The sequence below is a fragment of the Arachis stenosperma genome, chromosome 7 (assembly GCF_014773155.1).
Source record: "Arachis stenosperma cultivar V10309 chromosome 7, arast.V10309.gnm1.PFL2, whole genome shotgun sequence".
Classification (NCBI taxonomy): domain Eukaryota; kingdom Viridiplantae; phylum Streptophyta; class Magnoliopsida; order Fabales; family Fabaceae; genus Arachis; species Arachis stenosperma.
Genome location: NC_080383.1, coordinates 56,126,618 through 56,137,300, shown reverse-complemented (window position 1 = coordinate 56,137,300; position 10,683 = coordinate 56,126,618).

Below are 10,683 nucleotides of genomic sequence, written 5' to 3'. Positions count from 1 at the left end.
TTTTAGTTAGTTTTTATTATATTTTTATTAGTTTTTAGTTAAAATTCATTTTTCTGGACTTTACTATGAGTTTGTGTGTTTTTCTGTGATTATAGGTATTTTCTGGCTGAAATTGAGGGACCTGAGCAAAAATCTGATTTAGAGACTGAAAAGGACTGCAGATGCTGTTGGATTCTGACCTCCCTGCACTCGAAGTGGATTTTCTGGAGCTACAGAAGCTCAATTGGCGCGCTCTCAACGGCGTTGGAAAGTAGACATCCTGGGCTTTCCAGCAATGTTTAATAGTTCATACTTTGCCTGAGATTTGATGACCCAAACTGGCGTTCCAAAGCAGCTCAAAACTACCTGGCGTTAAACGCCGGAACTGGCACAAGAATGGGAGTTAAACGCCCAAACTGGCACAAAAGCTGGCGTTTGACTCCAAGAAAAGTCTCTACACATGAAAGCTTCAATGCTCAGCCCAAGCACACACCAAGTGGGCCTGGAAGTAGATTTTTATGTCATTTACTCATTTCTGTAAATCCTAGGCTACTAGTTCTCTACAAATAGGACCTTTTGCTATTGTATTTTCATCTTTGGATCTTAGATAATCTTTAGATCTTTGAATCTTTTGATCACGTTTTGGGGGCTGGCCTCACGGCCATGCCTAGACCTTGTTCTTATGTATTTTCAACATTGGAGTTTCTACACACCATAGATTAAAGTGTGGAGCTCTACTGTACCTTGAGTATTAATGCAATTACTATTGTTCTTCTATTCAATCCAGCTTGTTCTTATTCTAAGATATTCATTCGCACCCAAGAACATGATGAATGTGATGATTATGTGACGCTCGTCATCATTCTCACTTATGAACGCGTGCCTGACAACCACTCCCGTTCTACAAGCAAACAAGGCTTGAATGTTTATCTCTTGGATTCTTTAATCAGAATCTTCATGGTTTAAGCTAGAATTGATAGCGGCATTCAAGAGAATTCGGAAGGTCTAAACCTTGTCTATGGTATTCTGAGTAGGATTCAATGATTGAATGACTGTGACGAGCTTCAAACTCCTGAAGGCTGGGCGTTAGTGACAGACGCAAAAGAATCAATGGATTCTATTCCAACCTGATTGAGAACCGACAGATGATTAGCCGTGCCGTGACAGGGTGCGTTGAACATTTTCATTGAGAGGACGGGACTGTAGCCACTGACAACGGTGATGCCCAACATACAGCTTGCCATGGAAAGGAGTAAGAAGGATTGGATGAAGACAGTAGGAAAGCAGAGAGACGGAAGGGACAAAGCATCTCCATTCGCTTATCTGAAGTTCTCACCAATGAATTACATAAGTATCTCTATCTTTACTTTATGCTTTATTCATATATCATCCATAACCATTTGAATCTGCCTGACTAAGATTTACAAGATGACCATAGCTTGCTTCATACCAACAATCTCCGTGGGATCGACCCTTACTCGCGTAAGGTTTATAACTTGGACAACCCAGTGCACTTGCTGGTTAGTTGTGCGAAGTTGTGATAAAGAGTTGAGATTGCAATTGAGCGTACCATGTTGATGGCGCCATTGACGATCACAATTTCTTGTACCAATAGCATTAAACTACAAGCTTGATTATACATCTCCTAGACGGCTAATCCACGCATTTGTTGGGGACATGGGAACATCTGTTCAGCCGAGCCTGGGTCGATTAGGACCTTTGTGGTATAAGCTAGAATCATAAAGCTTCATTCTCTGATTTGAAAGATCTGACCTTGTCTGTGACATTTTAAGTAGGATCACCAGAGATTGAATTGCTAAAGCTTCACCCTCGTTCAGATTGAATGACCATTAGTGTGGCATTTGATGTGAAGCAGAGGAGATTAATGACCATTAGCATGGCGTTAATCACTTATAGCTTGCTATGGAATGAATCATTCATTATTGGAATAGACAGTAAGAAAAGTTAATCCGGAAAGATAAGGCATCTCTAAAACCTTAAATGATTTCTCACTATTGTTTCTTTGCTATTTCTTTGTTGCTCTCTCATTTATTTTATGCGTATTCAACAACAACCAATCAACTTTCTATTCGCCTATCTAAGATCTATAGGATAACTATTGCTTAATCAGTCCAGCAATCCTCGTGGGATCAATCCTCACTCACCTGAGGTATTACTTGGATAACTCGGTGCACTTGCCGGTTAACTTGTGCGGAGTTCTAAATTTTGTGCATCACTAGCCTCCCACCATCTCGCTGGAGGCGATTTTACAATACCAGGAGGAACAAAGAAGGGGATCCTCACCTTCCATCATCTCTCTGGAGTTGCACTTTCGAGAAAGATGACTCGAGATAAAACAATAACATTTACAATCAATTTACGCCCTATTTATGTTTATAATTTAATTATATTGCTTCAACTTATCTCCACTACTCCATTATGTTCCCTTCAATCCACTCAGTATACTTCAAGCTAATAGTACTTTATAATCCTAAGTCACTGGATGTAAACATTAAATAGAAATTACCTATTTTATCCTATCCAGTATACCCTTATTCATCCTAAAGCCTAAACACTAGCTATCAGACCTTAAAAAGTAATTACAGAAGTTTGGAAAGTTAGAGGAATAGTTCAAAACTTAAAAGAAATCACCTTTCAGAAAAATAGGGATTTCGCGTACTCGTCACTCTGTCCGCGTACGTGTAAGTGCAAACTTGGACTGTCTCCCGTATGATTCACTGGTCCGCGTATGCGAGTCTCTCAAATAGCAAGCTTTCTCTGCGTCGCATGCCATATGGCAGCGTACGCGGCTTTGAAAATGGGGCATTCTCACGTACGTGTCACCCCTCCACGTATGCAGAACCTCTGGGCAGAGCCCAATGACCGCGTCGCAAGCGTGCTTGCGTACGCGAGCTATGCAAAATAGGTAATAGCTGTTAAGTCCATGAATTCAGTTTTTTGCACCAAACTTCTGACGTCAATAACTTCCTCTACAAAACTCCAATTTCTACAAAATTTTTACCATTTCATTGCTTTTAAAATTATCTTTAATTTAAAATAAATTTCATTCAAATACTAAATCTGAGGCTCGGGTTATAGACCACCAAAGTTGGTTAAAAATCAAGTTTTACCAAAACTCACCAAACCACAAGTTTTCCAAATTCTCATTTCCAAAACCCTTATTTCCTAACCAAAACAATACCAAATATGTTCAAACCATATTCATACACTATTCGTTAATTCCACAACATACCATATCCAAAATCTCCAATCTAATTAACTTTTACAATCATAATTCTCACCAATTCCAACATCAAACATCAAAAGTCCACAATTCATGCTCATACCATAACTAATCAACCCAACCATCCAATTCAACACCCATTTACATCAAGTTCAACAATTATCATCGTTAATCACTAAACATAACATTTCATATATTCATCTTATCCTGTGGTCAACTAGCCTAAGTTTTCACGATACGTTATATCTTAACTATGAGAAACCAAAACCATACCTTGGGCGACTCCTCCCTAAGCTCAAAACCACCAAAACTCAAGCTTCACGATTTCCAATCAACTCCAATGATTCCAGCCACCAAGGGTTTGTTCCAAGAGCTCTAATTTGACAAATTCAACTCTAATTCAACATAAACTCAAGCTTAACCATTGATAATTATTGATGCACGAAATTGTGATACACAATGGCGCCAACAACTTGGTACGCACAATTGTAATCTCAACTCTTTTTCACTACTTCGCACAACTAACCAGCAAGTGCACTGGGTCGTCCAAGTAATAAACCTTACGTGAGTAAGGGTCGATCCCACGGTGATTGTCGGCTTGAAGCAAGCTATGGTCACCTTGTAAATCTCAGTCAGGCAGATTCAAATGGTTATGGAGTTTTCATAATTAAAAGATAAATAAACATAAAATAAAGGTAGAGATACTTATGTAATTCATTGGTGAGAATTTCAGATAAGTGCAGGGAGATGCTTTATCCCTCTTGAATCTCTGCTTTCCTACTACCTTCTTCCAATCCTTCATACTCCTTTCCATGACAAGCTGTATGTTGGGTTTCACCGGTGTCAATGGCTACCTTCCGTCCTCTCAGTGAAAAAGGTCCTATACGGTTTCCCGCATGGCTAATCAGCTGTTGGTTCTCGATCGTGTAGGAATAGGACTTACTATCCTTTTGCGTCTGTCACTATGGTGCACAAAATTGCAATTACACTTTTGCAATCCGCACAACTAACCAGCAAGTGCACTGAGTCGTCCAAGTTATACCTTACGTGAGTAAGGGTCGATCCCACGGAGATTATTGGTTTGAAGCAAGCTATGTTTATTTTATTATTCTTAGTCAGGATATCAATTGAAATTATCAGTAGGAATTATTAGAAAAATAAAAGAGCGTGAAATAAATAATTGTTACTTTAATAATGGAGAATATGTTGGAGTTTTAGAGATGCTTTGTCTTCTGAATTTCTGCAATGTAGTATTCAACTCAATTGTTTGTAAAGTTCCATCCATGGCAACTGTATGTAGGGTGTCACCATTGTCAGTGGCTACTTCCCATCCTCTCAGTGAAAACGGTCCAGATGCTCTGTCACAGCACGGCTAATCAGCTGTTGGTTCTCGATCATGTTGGAATAGGATCCATTGATCCTTTTGCGTTTGTCATCACGCCCAGCAATCGCGAGTTTGAAGCTCGTCACAGCCATTCAATCCTTGAATCCTACTCGGAATACCACAGACAAGGTTTAGACTTTCCGAATCCTCAAGAATGACCGCCATCAATTCTAGCTTATACCACGAAGATTCTGATTAAGGAATCTAAGAGAAGCTCATTCAGTCTGATGTAGAACGAGGGTGTTTGTTAAGCACACGTTCATAGATTGAGGAAGGTGATGAGTGTCACGGATCATCACCTCCTTCACAATTAAGCGCGAATGAACATCTTAGATAGGAACACACACACGTTTGAATGGAGAAATAGAAACAATTACATTAATTCATTGAGACGCTGCAGAGCTCCTCACCCCCAACAATGGAGTTTAGAGAATCATGCCGTCAAAGTGTATAAAATTCAGATTTGAAAATGTCATAAGGTACAAAGTAAGTCTCTAAAAGTTGTTTAAATAGTAAACTAATAACCTAGGTTTACAGAAAATGAGTAAACTATGATAGATAGCGCAGAAATCCACTTCTGAGGCCCATTTGGTGTGTGCTGGGGCCGAGACTTAAGCTTCTCACGTGCCTGAGCTGTTTTGGGCATTCAACGCCAGGTTGTAACCTGTTTCTGGCGTTGAACTCCAACTTGTAACTTGTTTTTGGCGCTGGACGCCAGACTACAACATAGAACTGGCGTTGAACGCCAGTTTACGTCATCTATCTTCGCGCAAAGTATGGACTATTATCTATTGCTGGAAAGCCCTGGATGTCTTCTTTCCAACCCAATTGAGAGCGCGTCAATTGGACTTCTGTAGCTCCAAAAAATCTATTCCGAGTGCAGGGAGGTCAGGATCCAACGGCATCAGCAGTCCTTTTTCAGCCTAACTCAGATTTTTGCTCAGCTCCCTCAATTTCAGCCAGAAAATACCTGAAATCACAGAAAAACACAAAAACTCATAGTAAAGTCCAGAAATATGATTTTTGCCTAAAAACTAATAATATTCTACTAAAAACTAATTAAAACATGCTAAAATCTACATGAAATTACCCCCAAAAAGCGTATAAAATATCCGCTAATCACAACACCAAACTTAAACTGTTGCTTGTTGGTGCACGAATTTGCAATCCGTACAACTAACCAGCAAGTGTAATGGGTGGTCCAAGTAATACCTTACGTGAGTAAGGGTCGATCCCACGGAGATTATTGGTTTGAAGCAAGCTATGTTTATTTTATTAATCTTAGTCAGGATACCAATAGAGTTCTTTAGCCTCGTATAAAGTAAAAAGGGCAATAAATAAATAGTTGTTACTTTAATAATGGAGAATATGTTGGAGTTTTGGAGATGCTTTGTCCTCTGACTTCAACTCTTCCTTGAAATCCTTTTCCACACGCAAGGCTCCTTCCATGGCAAGCTGTATGTAGGGTGTCACCATTGTCAGTGGATACCTCCCATCCTCTCAGTGAAAACGTTCCAGATGCTCTGTCACAGCAGGGCTAATCAGCTGTTAGTTCTCGATCATGTTGGAATAGGATCCATTGATCCTTTTGCGCTTGTCATCACGCCCAGCAATCGCGAGTTTGAAGCTCGTCACAGCCATTCAATCCTTGAATCCTACTCGGAATACCACAGACAAGGTTTAGACCTTCCGGATCCTCAAGAGTGGCCGCCATCAATTCTAGCTTATACCACGAAGATTCTGATTAAGGAACCTAAGAGAAGCTTATTCAGTCTGATGTAGAACGGAAGTGGTTGTCAGGAACACGTTCATGGATCTGAGGAAGGTGATGAGTGTCACGGATCATCACCTTCTTCATGTTTAAGCGCTAATGAACATCTTAGATAGGAACAAGCGTGTTTGAATGGAAAACTGATGAGCGGATAATTTATACGCTTTTTGGCATTGTTTTTAGGTAGTTTTTAGTAAGTTCAAGCTACTTTTAGGGATGTTTTCATTAGTTTTTATGTTAAATTCACATTTCTGGACTTTACTATGAGTTTGTGTGTTTTTTTGTGATTTCAGGTAATTTCTGGCTGAAATTGAGGGATTTGAGCAAAACTCTGAAAAAGGCTGACAAAAGGACTGCTGATGCTGTTGGAATCTGACCTCCCTGCACTTGAAATGGATTTTCTGGAGCTACAGAACTCCAAATGGCGCGCTCTCAACGGCGTTGGAAAGTAGACATCCAGGGCTTTCCAAATATAATAGTCCATACTTTATTCGGAATTTGACGACGTAACTTGGCGTTGAACGCCAAGTACATGCTGCAGTCTGGAGTTAAACGCCAGAAAAACGTCATGATCCGGAGTTGAACGCCCAAAACACGTCATAACTCGGAGTTCAACTCCAAGAGAAGCCTCAGCTCGTGGATTGATCAAGCTCAGCCCAAGCATACACCAAGTGGGCCCCGGAAGTGGATTTATGCATCAATTACTTACTCATGTAAACCCTAGGAGCTAGTTTATTATAAATAGAACATTTAACTATTGTATTAGATGTCTTTTGACCACGTTTCATCTTTGGTCTCAGTTTTGTTTTATTCTTCATCCTAAGAGGCTATTGATCACGTTTTAGGGGGCTGGCCATTCGGCCATGCCTGAACCTTTTAGTTATGTATTTCAACGGTGGAGTTTCTGCACACCATAGATTAAGGGTGTGGAGCTCTACTGTACCTCAAGTATTAATACAAGATCCTCCATTAGAAATCTGGAGGCACAAGTGGGCCAGCTGAGTAAGAAAGTCATTGAAACTCCTCCCAGTATTCTCCCAAGCAATACAGAAGAGAATCCAAAAGGAGAGTGCAAGGCCATTGACATAGTCAATATGGCCGAATGCACAAGGGAGGAGTAGGACGAAAATCCTAGTGAGAAAGACCTCCTGGGACGTCCCTCAAGCAAGAAGGAGTTTCCTATTAAGGATCCAAAGGAATCTGAGGCTCATACAGAGACCATAGAGATTCCATTAAATCTCCTTCTGCCATTCATGAGCTCTGAAGAGGATGAAGATGTAACTGGAGAGCAAGTTGCTCAATATTTAGGAGCTATCATGAAGCTGAATGCCAAGTTGTTTGGTAATGAGACTTGGGAAAGTGAGCCTCCCTTGCTCATTAATGAACTGGATACTTGGATTCAGAAAATTCTACCTCAAAAGAAACAAGATCCTGGCAAGTTCTTAATACCTTGTACCATAGGCACCATGATCTTTGAAAAAGCTCTGTGTGACCTGGGGTCAGGGATAAATCTAATGCCACTCTCTGTAATGGAGAAACTGGGGATCATTGAGGTACAACCTGCCTTGTTCTCATTACAACTGGCAGACAAGTCATTGAGACAAGCTTATGGAATAGTAGAGGACGTGTTAGTAAAGGTTGAAGGCCTTTACATCCCTGCTGATTTCATAATCTTAGACACTAGGAAGGAAGAGGATGATTGCATCATCCTTGGAAGACCTTTCCTAGCCACAGCAGGAGCTGTGATAGATGTCAACAGAGGTGAGTTAGTCCTTCAATTGAATGGGGACTACCTTGTGTTTAAGGCATATGGCCATCCCTCTGTGACAGAAGAGAGTAAGCATGAAGAGCTTCTCTCAGTTCAGAGTCAAGAAGAGCCCACACAGTCAAACTCTAAGTTTGGTGTTGTGAGGCCACAACCAAACTCTAAGTTTGGTGTTAAGACCCCATATCCAAACTCTAAGTTTGGTGTTGGCAACTATACAATATTGACCTGATCACCTTGTGGCTCCATGAGAGCCACTGTCAAGCTATTGACATTAAAGAAGCGCTTGTTGGGGGGCAACCCAATTTTATGTATCTAATTTCTATTTTATACTATTTTATTGTTATTTTGTGTTTTATTAGGTACATGATCATGAGGAGTCACGAAAAAATCATAAAAATTAAAAACAGAATCAAAAACAGCAGAAGAAAAAATTTCACCCTGGAGGACGCACAGGCTGGCGTTCAACGCCAGTAAGGTGCATCTGGCCGGTGTTCAACGCCAGAACAGAGCACTATTCTGGCGCTGAACACCAGAAACAAGCAACATTCTGGCGCTGAACGCCAGAAATGTGCCCAGAGAGGAAAAACTGGCGCTGAACGCCAGTAACAAGCATGAAACTGGCGTTCAACGCCAGAAACATGCTTTACATGGGCGTTGAACGCCCAGAATGTGCACCAATGGGCGTTTAAACGCCAGAATGATGCACGAAGGCATTTTACATGCCTATTTGGTGCAGGGATGGAATTCCTTGACACCTCAGGATCTGTGGACCCCACAGGATTACCTCAGGATCTGTGAACCTCACAGGATCCCCACCTACCTCGCTCTCTCTCTCTCCATTCATGGTCATCCCTTCTGTTTTTCATTCACCACCCACATTTATCCACTCTTCCCCATACACCCCACCTACCTTTACAATTCAACTTCTCCTTCCCACCCAATCCCACCCATAAAGCCGAATCCATCTCCCCTCACTCTCCTCCATTTTCTTCTTCTTCTTCTACTTCTCTTCTTTCTTCTCTTGCTCGAGGGCGAGCAATATTTTAAGTTTGGTGTGGTAAAAGCATAGCTTTTTTGCTTTTCCATTACCATTAATGGCACCTAAAGCCAGAGAAACCTCAAAGGGAAGACAAAAAGCTTCCACCTCTGAGTCATGGGAGATGGAAAGACTAATATAAGCCGTCATAGCTCAGTGGTATTCAACAGAAGCAAGGAAGAGACATAGAGGAGCTCAAAGAGCACCATTGGTTCTTCAAGAAGGCGCCACCCTCACTCAGGTGGATTCATTCCTTGTTCTTATTTCTTTCTGCTTTTCGGTTTTTAATGTTGTGTTTATCTATGTTTTGTGTCTTTATTTCATGATCATTAGTATGTAACCATGCCTTAAAGCTATGAATAAAATTCATTAATCCTTCACCTCTCTTAAATGAAAAATGTTTTAATTCAAAAGAACAAGAAGTACATGAATTTCGAAAATATCCTTCAATTTAATTTAATTATATTGATATGGTGACAATACTTTTTGTTTTCTGAATGAATGCTTGAACAGTGCATATGTCTTTTGATCTTGTTGTTTATGAATGTTAAAATTGTTGGCTCTTGAAAGAATGATGAACAAAGAGAAATGTTATTGATGATCTGAAAAATCATGAAATTGATTCTTGAAGCAAGAAAAAGCAGTGAAAAAGAAGAAGCATTCGAAAAAAAAAGAGTATATAGAAAAAGAAGGAGCAGTAGAAAAAGCCAATAGCCCTTAAAACCAAAAGGCAAGGGTAAAAAGGATCCAAGGCTTTGAGCATCAATGGATAGGAGGGCCCAAGGAAATAAAATCCAGGCCTAAGCGGCTAAATCAAAGCTGTCCCTAACCATGTGCTTGTGTCATGAAGGTCCAAGTAAAAAGCTTGAGACTAAGTGGTTAAAGTCGTGATCCAAGGCAAAAGAGTGTGCTTAAGAGCTCTGGACACCACTAACTGGGGACTCTAGCAAAGCTGAGTCACAATCTGAAAAGGTTCACCCAGTTATGTGTCTGTGGCATTTATGTATCCGGTGGTAATACTGGAAAACAAAGTGCTTAGGGCCATGGCCAAGACTCATAAGTAGCTGTGTTCAAGAATCAACATGCTTAACTAGGAAAGTCAATAACACTATCCGAAATTCTAAGTTCCTAGAGAAGCCAATCATTCTAAACTTCAAAGGAAAAAGTGAGATGCCAAAACTGTTCAGAAGCAAAAAGCTACAAGTCCCGCTCATCTAATTATAATTAATATTCATTGATATTCTGGAATTTATAGTATATTCTCTTCTTTTTATCCTAATTGATTTTCAGTTGCTTGGGGACAAGCAACAATTTAAGTTTGGTGTTGTGATGAGCGGATAATTTATACGCTTTTTGGCATTGTTTTTAGGTAGTTTTTAGTAAGTTCAAGCTACTTTTAGGGATGTTTTCATTAGTTTTTATGTTAAATTCACATTTCTGGACTTTACTATGAGTTTGTGTGTTTTTTTGTGATTTCAGGTAATTTCTGGCTGAAATTGAG